Genomic DNA, 15,754 nt, shown 5'->3' on the forward strand with positions numbered 1-15,754 from the left:
GCTTGACACCTCTGCCTTTTCCCCTCCAACCTGTCTGTTCCCCACACCTGGCTCTTCATCGCCATTCACTTTGCCTTCCCAGCCCCAGTCTCCTCACCCAACAACTCCCAGTCTCCCTCCAGCTCAGTCCCCATCTCCAACTCCCAGTTTCTCTCCTCTTCTTTCACCCCCGGCTCACCAAGGTTTTGTCCCAGTCTGCTCTTTCTCTCCCCCAGTCAGCTCCTGTTCCCATGCATTCAAATCTTCCACCTTTCCTCTTCCATGCTGGCTGAATGCCAGCATTGGGTCATTCAGATCCCAGAAAAGACAGCAGACAGAAGTGCCATGAAGTTGAGAGTAGGGCCTTGCTTCATTCAGCCAAGAACAGAAGCAAGGTCATCAGCCTCTGCAAAACTAAGTGAAATGAAACAACCGCCACTTCTCTCCAGCTACCAGATAGTCCAGGATAGCCCCACCCTTCCCACCACACTCCAGGGCTGAAAAATGCAAGTTGTGCTCCTCTCTTCCCTCATGCCTACTTCCACTTGCACCCTAGGGATGCGCAGAGCATGTGACCTCTCCAGCTGGGCACTGCTCATGTCAGTGTCCCCAATGCCTTGTGCTGACATCAGAGTAGCTTTTCCTAGCACTACAAAGGCAAGGGGGACAGACCTGCTTGTGAGTAGGGTCTCAAGGAAGTGCCAGTGGAGGCTCTTTCCTTTCCTCCACCCCTGTATCTTGGATCCCATTTTCTTCATGCTTCACTTCCTCACTCCCCCATCCCTTCATTCCATCCCACTGTTTTCTTTCCACCAATCACCCACCCCCTCCCCACACCTCAATATCTGGAGTCTCCTTCCCTCTCACCCCAACCCTACTATCTGGCTTCTGCTTTGTACCCTCCCCACTCCATTTCCCAAGATTTGGCTTTGCCAAACATGGCAGCTTGGGGAAGTGATACTTTTCAATAGCTAGACTGCCTGGGCTGGCCAGTTCTGAATCCACACATGGAGTTAATCAAGAATAGTTCATCTGGAATAACTCCCCACGTAGACAAGCCCTTACATGATGCTCAGTATTGACACAATACCCAAATCCCTGTGCTCCAGTAGTTCCTCGTCCACATGACTATGACAGACAAACACTGTCACTTCATCAGCCTGACCTTCCATCTGAAAGCCCAATGGACACCAGCCACCCCTGCATTGTTACTGAGGGAGTCGTCTTACACACTTAGAGGTTAAAAAACCAAGTAGATCCTAATGTGTTTTATGAAACACTTGCATTGTGTCGGCACGTAGGGTGTGATCCACAATAGTACTTAAGTGCTACCACAAGCTGCAAAACCCTGTAGGCCCCTAAATTCACTCAGCACCTAAGTGTTTGCTGTAAAAGTTTCCTAGGCACTTATGCTTCTGCTGTGAGCATGCACACTGCTGCCTCACTCTAGGCACCTGGATGTTGGTCTCCTGCCTACGTCCCAGCATGCGTCACAAACCAGGAAAGACACACACACACATCCAAGTCACATGTGGGGCCCATTCTGGTAAGTAGGCTGAGAGGCTGCCTACCAGATCGAGCCCCTCAGACAAATTCACAGTAAATATCTGGCGGAAGGAACAGCTCTTGGATAGGGTACTCACCTGAACTTGAACCTATATGCTGGGTGAACAGGGATCTGACACCTCTCAGGTGTGTGCTCTAACCACTGGGTGATGCAGTGCTCCCTCACCCTCTCCTATTGAAGTAAATCAATAGTAATTGAACCAGAGAGGAGCATAGAACAGCATCATGTCACACCTGGCCCAGGCCAGGGAAGCTAATGATCCAACCAGCGAACCAAATTCAGGGATGAATCCTGGTCACATGAGGCACATTGCACATATGCTAATAAGAACTGGACCAGATAAAGTTAGCATGACTCTATACTAGTGCTCAGAGCACTCTCCTGAGAGGTGGCAGATTCCTGTTCAAATCACTTTTCCTCAGGCAGAAGGGGGACTTGAACCAGCGGTCTTCCACATCCCATTGAGTACCCTCCCCACTAAGCTCTAGTTATAAAGGAGGTTCCCCACCTCCCTCAGCTTTTTTTGTGTGAAATTGCCTGAGGCACCTGATCCAATTTTAAATACCATTTCCTTCTCCCTCATGCATGGGATTGTACAAATCCATTACATGGGCACACATAGCATCCCTGATTTCCATTGTGTCCGTGGATCCAGCAGTCATGACCGGTGCACTGTCTGGTTCTGCTACGGGCTCAGCAGTGTCTTGAATCTACTCCTCGCCAAAAAATGTTCCCCCTTGTCCTCGCAGTCATTGTGCAGAATACAGCAGGCCACAATAATGCGGACTGCACTGACGACACTGGCCTCCAAACGGTTTTGTAGGCAGCGCCAACAGGATTTCAATCTGCCAAACGCACATTCTGCCACCATCCCACAGCTACTGAGTGCGCAGCTGAACTTTCTTTTGCCAGGTCCCCCTGAAATCAGGATATGATTTCATAAGCCATGGCAACAGCGGGGTAAGATGGTTAGAACAACAATGGGGACAATGACTCCTTTTATTATAGTGTCATGTGGTCAGAATAATGTCCCAGTTTTTCCATGAAGGAGAAGTCCTGATCTCCAGAACATCCAGGCATCATGCACCCTGCCAGTGCATCCCAAGTCAGTGTCCAGGAATCTGCCCCCTGTGGTTGATCAGGGCCTGTTCCTCCTATGTGTTTTAATCTAAACCAGTGAGTTTGGAGTGAAATGGGTGGGAATCTTAGCTCACAGAGGCTGCTGCATTTCCTCTCCACATTGAGGGGGAGGCGAACTGGATAATAAATTCATACTAGTTGGGTTTGGACCAGGGCAAGATGGTACAGCTCTGGGGTCCTAGGCTGGAAAGCTGGGCGTTATTTTGGCTGTAGCTTCTCTATTGTCAGTTCACATGCAGTGGCTGGTCAGAGAGCCTGCATGTAACTGCAGCTGGGTGTGTCCCTACCTGTGTGTATGCTGGTGGAAGTGTTATTCAGAGATTTACCAGGAGCGTGTCTGCAGCTTGTCACAGCAGCACAGTGTGAGAGGGAGCCCAGGCTGGTGGGTCAGAGGGCTCAGCAGTACCCCAGTTCCAAGTGGCACCCCAGGGGGAACCTGTCACAATTACAAACAGTCCTTGGGCTTCCCCAGTTACGATCCCCAAAAAGGATGGGATCATAAAATTTTGTGTTGATTATAGAACACTTAACACTGTCACAGTTCCTGATGCATACCCTACATCCGCAACTGATGACATGTTAGACACTTTAGGAAGGGCAAAGTTCCTAAGCATCCTAGATTTAACAAGTGGATATTGCCAAATACTCTTAGCCCTGGTATACACTACAAGTTTAGGTCGGATTTAGCAGCATTAGATTGGTTTAGCCCTGCACCCGTCCACACTATGAAGCCATTTTTTCTGACTTTAAGGGCTCTTAAAACCGGTTTCTGTACTCCTCCCCAACAAGTGGATTAGTGCTGAAATCAACCTCGCTGGGTCAAATTTGTGGTAGTTTAGACACAATTTGACGGTATTGGCCACTGGGAGCTATCCCAGAGTGCTCCATTGTGACTGCTCTGGACAGCACTCTCAACTCAGATGCACTGGCATGGTAGACAGGAAAAGCTGTCACCACATGCATTTCCCCTGCCCTGAAGCACCAGAATACCAAGATGAGAGCAGACCTCACAGTTCACAAGCGAGTGGCAACAGCCCTGTGGAAGCTTGCAACGCCAGACAGCTACCGGTCAGTCAGGAATCAATTTGGAGTGGACAATTCTACAGTGGGGGCTGCTGTGATGCAAGTAGCCAATGCCATCACTGAGTTGCTGCTATCAAGGGTAGTGACTCTGGGAAATGTGCAGGTCATAGTGGATGGATTTGCTGCAATGGGATTCCCTAGCTGTGCTAGGGGCAATAGACGGAACCCATATCCCTATCTTGGGACCAAACCACTAAGGCAGCCAGTACATAAACCGAAGGGGGTACTTTTCAATGGTACTGCAAGCACTGGTGGATCACAAGGGACATTTCATCAACATCAACGTGGGACGGCCGGGAAAGGTATATGATGCTCGCATCTTTAGGAACTCTGGTCTGTGGGAACGGCTGCGGCAAGGGACTTACTTTAGCAAAGCTTTTGATATGGTCTCCCACAGTATTCTTGCCAGCAAGTTAAAGAAGTATGGGCTGGATGAATGGACTATAAGGTGGATAGAAAGCTGGCTAGATTGTCAGGCTCAACGGGTAGCAATCAATGACTCCATGTCTAGTTGGCAGCCGGTATCAAGCAGAGTGCCCCAAGAGTCGGTCCTGGGTCCAGTTTTGTTCAATATCTTCATAAATGATCTGGAGGATGGTGAGGATTGCACCCTCAGCAAGTTTGCAGATGACATTAAACTGGGAGGAGTGGTAGATATGCTGGAGGGCAGGGATAGGATACAGAGAGACCTAGACAAGTTAGAGGATTGGGCCAAAAGAAATCTGATGAGGTTCAACAAGGACAAGTGCAGAGTCCTGCACCTAGGACAGAAGAATCCCTTGCACTACTACAGACTAGGGACCGAATGGCTAGGCAGCAGTTCTGCAGAAAAGGACCTAGGGGTTACAGTGGATGAGAAGCTGGATATGAGTCAACAGTGTGCTGTTGTGGCCAAGAAGGCTAAAGGCATTTTGGGCTGTATCAGTTGGAACATTGCCAGCAGATCGAGGGACATGATCATTCCCCTCTATTTGGCATTGGTGAAGTCACATCTGGAGTACTGTGTCCAGTTTTAGGACCCACACTACAAGAAGGATGTGAAAAAATTGGAAAGTGTCCAGAGGAGGGCAACAAAAATGATTAGGGGGCTGGAGCACATGACTTATGAGGAGAGGCTGAGGGAACTGGGATCGTTTAGTCTGCAGAAGAGAAGAATGAGGGGGGATTTAATAGCTGCTTTCAACTACTTGAAAGGGGGTTCCAAAGAGGATGGATCTAGACTGTTCTCAGTGGTAGCAGATGACAGAATGAGGAGTAATGGTCTCAAGTTGCAGTGGGGGAGGTCTAGGTTGGATATTAGGAAAAACTTTTTCACTAGGAGGGTGGTGAAGCACTGGAATGGGTTATCTAGGGAGGTGGTGGAATCTCCATCCTTAGAGGTTTTTAAGGTCAGGCTTGACAAAGCCCTGGATGGGATGATTTAGTTGGAGATTGGTCCTGCTTTGAGCAGGGGGGTTGGACTCGATGACCTCCTGAGGTCCCTTCCAACCCTGACATTCTATGATTCTATGATTCTGCAGCCTTTCCACTACAAGGAAAGGTTCCAGAAGTGGGAAAAGGCAGGGCAGGCAGTGCAGAAAGCCTCTGGCAGCTTCCTGCTGCTGGATCCTTTCCCCGCTGCTCCCCTGTGCCACAGCCACTGATGCATGTAGCTAAACACCACGGTGTGGATGCAGCCTGCTTTTCACTGAGACGTGTAGCTACAGTAGTGTAGGCGTAGCCATAGCTGAAAAAAATCTATAGGACCCTAATACTTCCACAAAACAATGGATAACTGTTTGTGCCATAACATTCCAACTTTCTAATTGGGAATGCCCTATCTTTAACCTGGGAACCCGGTGGTATGTTCCACTTGTAAAATCAGAGTATAGAGAAAACCAGCAACATTCCCTAGTGCAAAGGGAGACTCAGGAATCTAGTCCCAACCTCCTCAGCAGAGCTTTTTTTGCTGTTCTTAAAGGTTGTAGGGCCTCATTCATTTGACAAATAAGTTGTGCATTTGTTGCAACCTAACAACAAGTCAAGGGCACTGTTTCCCTGCATGACAGCACGCAGTTCCTCTCATGGTCAGTACACTGAAATTCACCAGGATATGGCTCTCAAGCACTCATGTGCCAGGGATCCAAAACATAACTGTTCATACTGCCATAGGCCAGATTCTATCTGCCTCTGCCATGTCTCTTTAATGAGAGCGCTCACTGCAGGAAAGTTGGCACCTCTCATCCAAAGAGTCCTGAGTGGAAAGAGGGGACAGAGATGAAGAAGGAAGAGGATCATCTTCCAAAGACTCATGCTGGCAAAGTAAGATCAGCAGCATTTCCCAGAAGCTGCTCTGGCTCTGTGGATAAGTAGAGCATCAAAGTCACCTCTTTGAATGTTCACTGCCATTATCACCCTTGGGAAGTCTCCTTCTGTCTCCAAACCAAATAGGGCAGCCAAATTCCTTCTTTTAACACTTGTGAGTCTAGGCCAATAAGCTCTTGCTCATTACACCTTCCTGTGGCCATCACTGGTTAGAAAAAGCCAGTCTTGTAGGATGGAGCCAGGCAATGTACCTGGCAGACATCAGCCATAAAGGAACTTTACCTTTCCAACAGATCCTGGAGAAATTCTACATTTGCAAACCATTCTGTTTTCTGTTTGTAATGCTGCAAATCCCCTGTATTGACAAAATGTCTGGGAGAAGCATGGAGAAGCAGTAACTTGAAGCCCAGACACAGTAAAATCCCTGGGTCAGATTCTCTGCTTTCATGGTGTGCAGCAGGGAGTGGGTTGGGTCAAGGAGCTATTACAACTCCCTGTTTTTCACAGTGCCCACTCACTGGACTGCCACCTGGGCATGGCTATAGCAAAGCATGCTCTGTCTCCTCCTCCTCCTCCACTCCCCACTGCCACCGGGGGGAGGGGCTGCAAGGTGTTGTAGGAGCCAGCTGGAGATTCCACCACCTGAGGACAATCCCCAGCAAGGGGAATGTGGCCAGTCTCTGTTCCCTTGTGTCTCCTGAATGGAGCACCATTAGAGAACCTGCCCCTGTGAGAGCAAATGAATAGAAGTATCTGGCATCTCTGCTAAAGCTGGATGGCAAATGGAATGGAGATGGAGAAATGTATTTCTGCTGGCTGGAAACTAACCCAACATGACCTCCCTGGAAAGGAGAAACTCCCCAGGGTGCAGTTTCCAATGTTCTAGGCACTGCAGCTACGACTTAGACACAAACTGGGTCTTGCCCCTCAGTCTTGATTATAACAATGGTTCTGTTTTTAAAAGACAGACACATTTCCCCTCCTATCCCACCACTCACTGGCCCAATGTCCCCAAACCACTCATCCTCCCAACAGCCAGATCCAGCCCGCCCAGGGTTCCCACCAGATGATCCTCAAATGAACAATCCCTCCAGCCCAGGATCCCTGCAGTAATTTCCTGCCGTACAGACTGTCCCAGCCACCACCACCGCTCCCAGGCCTCAAGCTATCAGGAGAAAGCTGCACAAGCCCAGACCCCTGGCTTCTATTCCAGAGGGAGGCGCTGAGGCGAGAGGGGAGGTTTTCTCACATTCAGTGCATTGATGGGGTTTCCCCTCCAGCAGACAGGGATCCCTATGCATTTCCTGGAACAACTTTCACCGTGAGTAGATCTTCCCCTCTCTTTTCCAGGTGGCTTTTCTAGTGCCTGTTTTCCACAGCTAGACCTCAGGGAAACCTTCCCTTTGGATCTTCCTGCTCAATCCAACATGGTCTGATTCCCACAGGCCCCCTATGGCCAGGATTCTCTTCCTTGCTTTCACTCAGCATCCCATCTTCCGCTGTAACAGGAAGAGACTTCAGCCGTAATGAATCCCCTGTGCTGGCGGGAAAGGTAGTCTGGAAGGAGGAACAACAAAGGGCCTGTTTATAGTGGTTTATAAGACTTTCAACCCAAAATCCCTATCACCAGAGGAGGACCCTCTAGGTTTCAGAATCCCCATCTGAATGTTCACAGAAGAGGTGAGTCAGAGGAGAGTATCCGTCCAGAAATCAGTCAGTACTGGGGAAGCCAGGAGTGACGCCTGCCATGAGCACATGGGAATTGCCGGTTGCTGCACCAGAAAAGAGACCCAGCGGGCAGCAGCAGGAGGTGGCTGTTTCCCTCTGCCCTTCCTCCTTGCGTGCCTATCCCATGCACATGCCGCCATGAGAATCCTCCACCCACACACATTTCCCGTGGGAGAGGTCCACCCTCCCATTGTTGCTCACCTGGGCTCACCCAAGCACATTCCCCTCAGACATTGTTCTCACACTTTTCAGTGAACACCCTGCAGGAGATAGCCCTACCTGCTTTGCCCTTGTGAGACAAGGGGACCCACATGCATGTTTTCGCCTCCCAGAGAAAGGATTCCTCCCCTGAAACATTCACTGTGCTATGCCTTCCACATGAGGCACCTACACTTCTTATACACTCCCCCACATGAGATACTGAGTCTCAAAGGCATTGCCCCTTACAATTCACCTGCTCCATCTGGGCCTCTCACACATCTATCCCCACACCGCACAATCCGATGTGCCAGGGTGCCCCTGAGGTGTCCACCTCTGTATGCATGCTCCCCCCATGCCATGCCTGGCCCGACATACCTGCATCAGTACACAAAACCCTTCCCATAATGCATACCCCTCCATGAGATGCATGCTCAAATGCCCATTCTCCCATGAGATGTCTGCTCCCACACACTCACACCACCCATGGTGGCTCATGCAACACTCATCCCCAAATGTAAACTTCCCCTATAATAAATGTACCCTCCTGTGCACAATCTGTTGTTGGAGACCTGCTTCCCCTACCCAGGCTTACCCTGTGGGATGTCTGCCCTGTATACACACTCTCCCATTAGATATCTGCCCCTATATGCACTCCTGTATGAATGTTCCCCATGGAACAACTACTCCTGTATGTACTTTGCATTCTACAAACTCTCTTTCCCTACACAGGCTTTCTTCCATGCTATGCAAGTCTGGAAACATATTTTATATTGATGCTCTTTGGGGGCAGAGGGTGTCTTTTTTTATCCTGTGCTTGTACAGTGCCTAGCACAATGGGTGCTGCTCCATGACTGGGGCTCCCAGAAGCTATGGCAATACAAATAATATACAATTCTCAAAGAAGCTTCAAGCAACACATCAGTGGTAAACGGATGTCATGAAATACGTAAGGTGGTGTATGTTAGTTGTTTGTTTTAGCCTATAAATGTTGGGGTACTTCACCTTAATTCTTTGTTCGGCTGAGGGAGCAGTGGAAAGTCCCACCGCGAACTGAGCTGTTCCTTGCCACAGGACACTCATGTGTTAGCATATCTGTAACCATTGAGCCAGGGTGGTAGGACTGAGTCTTGATGGCAATAAACCTTGCGGAGTGCCTTTGTCACTGAACTGTGTCCGTGGTCCTTCTTTATGAGAAACAGTGAGGTCCGCTGAATGTGCAGGCTGCCTTATCTGCTCCAAGAACGGAAGCACTGGACTGCCTGAATGGCATTACTAAGGCAACGACATTCCAGCCTCAGTACTTAACCACACAGGGTAATACTACCAAGATCTGCTGAACCAGCTGTCTGCACAGAGCTGGACAGTACGTTAAAAGAACATAGACATGCAAGCCAACTGACAACACCGGCTGTTTGTAAGTAGAAAGTGATTGCTGAGGAGACAGTACATCTAAAAATCAAAACAATCACCCAGTATCTTTGCTTTGAGAGAGATCATCATTAAATATATTATTTGTTGCTATTTCCTTCTCTACCTGCTTAACTGTGGCAGGATCATGCATAGCTTTCAAACAATGGCAATTTCTTAAATATTTGGAGGTTGGATAACAAGGTGATCACAAATGGTCTGTTCTGGCTTTATAATTATGACTCTTATAGTCTATTAACATTTTAAGTAAAATTTTCATACGCTCCTTAGTCCCACTGAAAATCAATGAGATGTAGATGCCTTTACTCTAAGTCTTGACAACCTTCCTGTTTGATGTTATGATATAATCTTGCTTTCCAGAATCTCATCTTGTTTGTTTTTTTTCAGTCTCCACTGTAATGGTTGCAAAGAAATCACTGACAACCTGACTAGAAAGAAGCTGATGTAGCGATGTCTGGCTGAGTTTGCAGAGAGACTGAAACAATTGCTCTGGGTAGGGCATACCATTCTATTCATCCCTCAGCAAGGGATTGGGGTTTAACTCTGAGGCCCAAATGTGTTAATTTGTCAACATAGGTAACGGCTGATCAAAGTATCTAAAAATGCAGAAGGATAAACACATGGACTGTCTATGGTGAGTAGCCTCTCATTTAGGTGCCCCAAACAGGTGATGCTTGTGAAGTTACCCACACTTTCCCCACAGTCTAACCTGTGGAGCCAAAACGGAGGAGAAGTGAAAAAGAGAACAGAACCCCTTCCAAGAGGGAGCCAATTTCAGAGCCCAGCATTGAATCTGGACCCCAAGAAGGGAAAGCCAATCCCACCTGAGCACATATGAATATGAACATCTGTACAGTCAACTACCTCACTTTGGTGTCTCAGCTGGGCAGAGTTTGGCTTGCAGTTTGAGTTTGGAAGTACCACTGCTTTTTTCCCCCACTTCAAGCCTGGCCTTGCAGGCTCCCATTCTGAAGTCAGCCTTCTTTTGGCCCAAGAGCCCTCACTTTACTTGTACACTGGACAAGGTTCTTGCTGAAAGCTTGAGCTCACTGTCTCAAGGAGGAAGCTGGAGGTACAATCTTCTAAGAAGCAGGCCCAGGCCTCTGTCATTGGTTTCTTATAGGCATATAGACTAGGGAGGGACTTTGTTGCATTTAGGATTATATTTTTTTAAATTTAGAGACGGCTCTGAGCAGAGTATCACAAGATACTGCACCAACCCAGAAGTAGCTTCAGGATATACTGAGGGTATGTCTACACTATGAAATTAGGTCGACTTTATAGAAGTCGGTTTCTTTAGAAATCGTTTTTATATAGTCGACTGTGTGTGTCCCCACACAAAATGCTCTAAGTGCATTAAGTGCATTAACTTGGTGGAGTGCTTCCACAGTACCGAGGCTAGCGTCGACTTCCGGAGTGTTGCACTGTGGGTAGCTATCCCACAGTTCCTGCAGTCTCCACTGCCCATTGGAATTCTGGGTTGAGATCCTAATGCCTGATGGGGCAAAAAACATTGTCGCAGGTGGTTCTGGATACGTCATCAGGCCCTCCCTCTATGAAAGCAACGGAAGACAATCTTTTCGCATCTTTTTTCCTGAGTTACTTGTGCAGACGCCATACCACAGCAAGCATGGATCCCGCTCAGCTCACTGCCACCGTATGTCTCCTGGGTGCTGGCAGACGTGGTACTGTATTGCTACACAGCAGCAGCTCATTGCCTTGTGGCAGCAGACGGTGCAATTGGCCTGAAAACCATCCTCATTGTGTCCGAGGTGCTCCTGGCTGCCACGGTAAGGTTGGTCAGGAGCACCTGGGCAGACATGGGCGCAGGGACTAAATTAGGAGTGACTCAACCAGGTCATTCTCTTTAGTCCAGCAGGCAGTGCTATTGTACCATCTTATGGTGAGTAGGCAGGAGATGAGGATGGCTAGCAGTCCTATTACACCATCTTCTGCCGAGCAGCCAGGAGATGAGGATGGCTAGCAGTCCTATTGCACCATCTTCTGCCGAGCAACCAGAAGATGAGGATGGCTTGCAGTCCTACTGCACCGTCTGCTGGCAGCCAAAGTTGTGAAAGATAGATGGAGTGGATCAAAACAAGAAATAGACCAGACTTGTTTTGTATTCATTTGCTCCCCCCTCCCTCTCCCCGTGGAATCAATGGCCGACAATCATTTTGGTGATGTCAGTCAGGGGCACCTGGAAAACTTTAATGGAGATTCAGTCCTGCCTGAAATACCAGAGGGAGGGTTCATTTAGTGGGTTGAGCATTGCCCTACTAAACCCAGGGTTCTAAGTTCAATCCTTGAGGGGGCCATTCTATGTGACACTTGTTTTTGTTTCTCCTTGATGTAAAGCCACCCCCTTTATTGATTTTAATTCCCTGTAAGCCAACCCTGTAAGTCATGTCATCAGTCGCCCCTCCCTCCATCAGAGCAACGGCAGACAATCGTTCTGCGCCTTTTTTCTGTGAAGACGCCATACCACGGCAAGCATGGAGCCCGCTCAGATCATTTTGGCAATTAGGAGCACATTAAACACCACACGCATTATCCAGCAGTATATGCAGCACCAGAACCTGGCAAAGCAAAACCGGGCAAGTAGGCGACATCAGCGCAGTGACAAGAATGATGAGGACATGGACACAGACTTCTCTCAAAGCACGGGCCCTGCCAATGTGGGCATCATGGTGCTAATGGGGCAGGTTCATGTGGTGGAACACGGATTCTGGGACCGGGAAACAAGCACAGACTTGTGGGACCGCAGAGTGTTGCGGGTCTGGGACGATTCCCAGTGGCTGCGAAACTTTTGCATGTGTAAGGGCACTTTCATGGAACTTTGTGATTTGCTTTCCCCTGCCCTGAAGCGCATGAATACCAAGATGAGAGCAGCCCTCACAGTTGAGAAGGGAGTGGCAATAGCCCTGTGGAAGCTTGCAACGCCAGACAACTACTGGTCAGTTGGGAATCAATTTGGAGTGGGCAAATCTACTGTGGGGGCTGCTGTGATGCAAGTAGCCAGCGCAATCAAAGATCTGCTGAAATCCAGGGTAGTGACCCTGGGAAATGTGCAGGTCATAGTGGATGGCTTTGCTGCAATGGGATTCCTAACTGTGGTGGGGCCATAGATGGCGAGTACATAAACCGCAAGGGTTACTTTTCAATAGTGCTGCAAGCACTGGTGGATCACAAGGGACGTTTCACCAACATCAATGTGGGATGGCCAGGAAAGGTACATGACGCTTGCATCTTCCGGAACTCTGGTCTGTTTCAAAAACTGCAGGAAGGGACTTTATTCCCAGACCAGAAAATAACCGTTGGGGATGTTGAAATGCCTATAGTTATCCTTGGGGATCCAGCCTACCCCTTAATGCCATGGCTCATGAAGCCATACACAGGCACCCTGGAGAGTAGTCAGGAGCTGTTCAACTACAAGCTGAGCAAGTGCAGAATGGTGGTAGAATGTGCATTTGAATGTTTAAAAGCACGCTGGTGCAGTTTACTGACTTGGTTAGACCTCAGTGAAACCAATATTCCCACTGTTATTACTGCTTGCTGTGTGCTTCACAATATCTGTGAGAATGAGGGGGAGACATTTATGGAAGGGTGGGAGGTTGAGGCAAATCATCTAGCCACTGGTTACACATAGCCAGACACCAGGGCAGTTAGAAGAGCACAGGATGGCTCAGTGTGCATCAGAGAAGCTTTGAAAACCAGTTTCATGACCGGCCAGGCTATGGTGTGAAAGTTCTGTTTGTTTCTCCTTGATGAAAACCTGCCCCCTTAGTTCACTCTACTTCCCTGTAAGCCAACTGCCCTCCCCTCCCCCCTTTGATCACTGCTTGCAGAGGCAATAAAATCATTGTTGTTTCAAATTCATGCATTCTTTATTAATTCATCACACAAATAGGGGGATAACTGCCAAAGTAGCCCGGGACAGGTGGTAGAGGAGAGAAGCACCAGGAGGGGTGGTAAAGGAGGGAAGGACAAGGCCACACAGCACTTTAAAAGTTTAAAACTTATTGAATGCCAGCTTTCTGTTGCTTGGGCAATCCTCTGGGGTGGAGTGGCTGGGTGGCCAGAAGCCCCCCCACTGCATTCTTGGGCGTCTGGGTGAGGAGGTATGCAACTTGGGGAGGAGGGCAGTTGGTTACACAGGGGCTGTAGCAGCGATCTGTGCTCCAGCTGCCTTTCCTGCAGCTCAACCATATGCTGGAGCATATTAGTTTGATCCTCCAGCCTCCTCTCATCACACTGCCACCACCTTTCAGCTTCAGCCCTCTCTTCAGCCCGCCACCTCTCCTCCCAGTCATTTTGTGCTTTCCTTCACTCTGACATTGTCTGCCTCCACGCATTCGTCTGTGCTCTGTCAGTGTGGGAGGACAGCATGAGCTCAGAGAACATTTCATTGTGAGTGTATTTTTTTCGCCTTCTAATCTTCACTAGCCTCTGGGAAGGAGAAGATCCTGTGATCCTTGAAACACATGCAGCTGGTGGAGAAAAAAAAAGGGACAGTGGTATTTAAAAAGACACATTTTATAGAACAATGGGTACACTCTTTCACGGTAAACCTTGCTGTTAACATTATATACATAGCACATGTGCTTTCGTTCCAAGGTCGCATTTTGCCTCTCCCCACCATGTGGCTAGCCCCCCACCCCCCCACGTGGCTAACAGCAGGGAACATTTCTGTTCAGCCATAGGCAAACAGCCCAGCAGGAACGGGCAACTCTGAATGTCCCCTTAAGAAAAGCACCCTATTTCAACCAGGTGACCATGAATGATATCACTCTCCTGAGGATAACACAGAGAGGTAAAGAACGGATGTTGTTTGAATGCCAGCAAACATACACTGCAATGCTTTGTTCTACAATGATTCCCGAGTATGTGCTACTGGCCTGGAGTGGTAAAGTATCCTACCATGGTGGACGGAATAAGGCTGCCCTCCCCAGAAACCTTTTGCAAAGGCTTTAGGAGTACATCCAGGAGAGCCGCAAATGCCAGGGCAAATTAATCATTAAACATGCTTGCTTTTAAATCATGTATACTATTTTAAAAGGTACACTCACCAGAGGTCCCTTCTCCGCCTGGTGGGTCTGGGAGGCAGCCTTGGGTGGGTTTGGGGGGGTACTGGCTCCAGGTCCAGGGTGAGAAAGAGTTCCTGGCTTTCAGGAAAACTTGTTTCTCCGCTTGCTTGCTGTGAGTTATCTACAACGTCATCATCTTTCTCGTCCCCAAAACCTGCTTCCATGTTGCCTCCATCTCCATTGAAGGAGTCAAAGAAAATGGCTGGGACAGTGGTGATATTAAAATGGCATGCAGCTCATCATAGAAGCAGCATGTTTGGGGCTCTGACCTGGAGCGGCCGTTTGCCTCTGGTTTTCTGGTAGGCTTGCTTCAGCTTCTTAAGTTTCATGCGGCACTGCTTTGGGTCTCTGTCCTTCATGCCCTGGGAGATTTTAACAAATGTTTTGGCATTTTGAAAACTGGAACGGAGTTCTGATAGCATGGATTCCTCTCCCCATACAGCGATCAGATCCCGTACCTCCCATTCGGTCCATGCTGGAGCTCTTTTACGATTCTGGGACTCCATCATGGTCACCTCTGCTGATGAGCTCTGCACTCACCTGCAGCTTGCCACGCTGGCCAAACAGGAAATTGAAATTCAAAAGTTCACGGACCTTTTCCTGTCTACCTGGCCAGTGCATCTGAGTTGAGAGTGCTGTCCAGAGCGGTCACAATGGAGCACTCTGGGATAGCTCCTGGAGGCCAATACTGTCTAATTGCGTCCACAGTACCCCAAATTTGACCCAGCAAGGCCAATTTCAGCACTTATCCCCTTGTCGGGAGTTGAGTAAGGAAATAGATTTTAAGAGCCCTTTATGTCAAAAAAAAAGGGCTTCATCATGTGGACGGGTGCAGGGTTAAATCGATTTAACGCTGCTAAATTTGACCTCAACTCCTAGTGTAGACCAGGGCTGTGACTGAGGTTAACCTGAGTCACATTTTCTTCTGTCCTTCTACATGCCCCAACGGGAAGGGGATTGGGCGGCAGCAGGAATTACAACAGTCCTTGTGCTAAATGATTTCCTGAATAATGGGCCAGATTGAAAACCGCAGACAATAAGAAAGCAAAGTGTATGTTCTCTCTCAATGTAATCTTGTAAAAGACACTCCGATACCAAGGTGACAAGTGCCCTATATTTCTTATAACAATAACACTAAAAGATCTGCATAGGCATTCGTCCCAACAGTAGCCAATGGTATAGTTTGCTATGCCATCTATATCTTGCTCTTTCTTCAGATATGTACAATGGCCTCCAT

Source organism: Dermochelys coriacea, chromosome 21, assembly GCF_009764565.3.
Source record: "Dermochelys coriacea isolate rDerCor1 chromosome 21, rDerCor1.pri.v4, whole genome shotgun sequence".
NCBI classification, from domain to species: Eukaryota; Metazoa; Chordata; order Testudines; family Dermochelyidae; genus Dermochelys; species Dermochelys coriacea.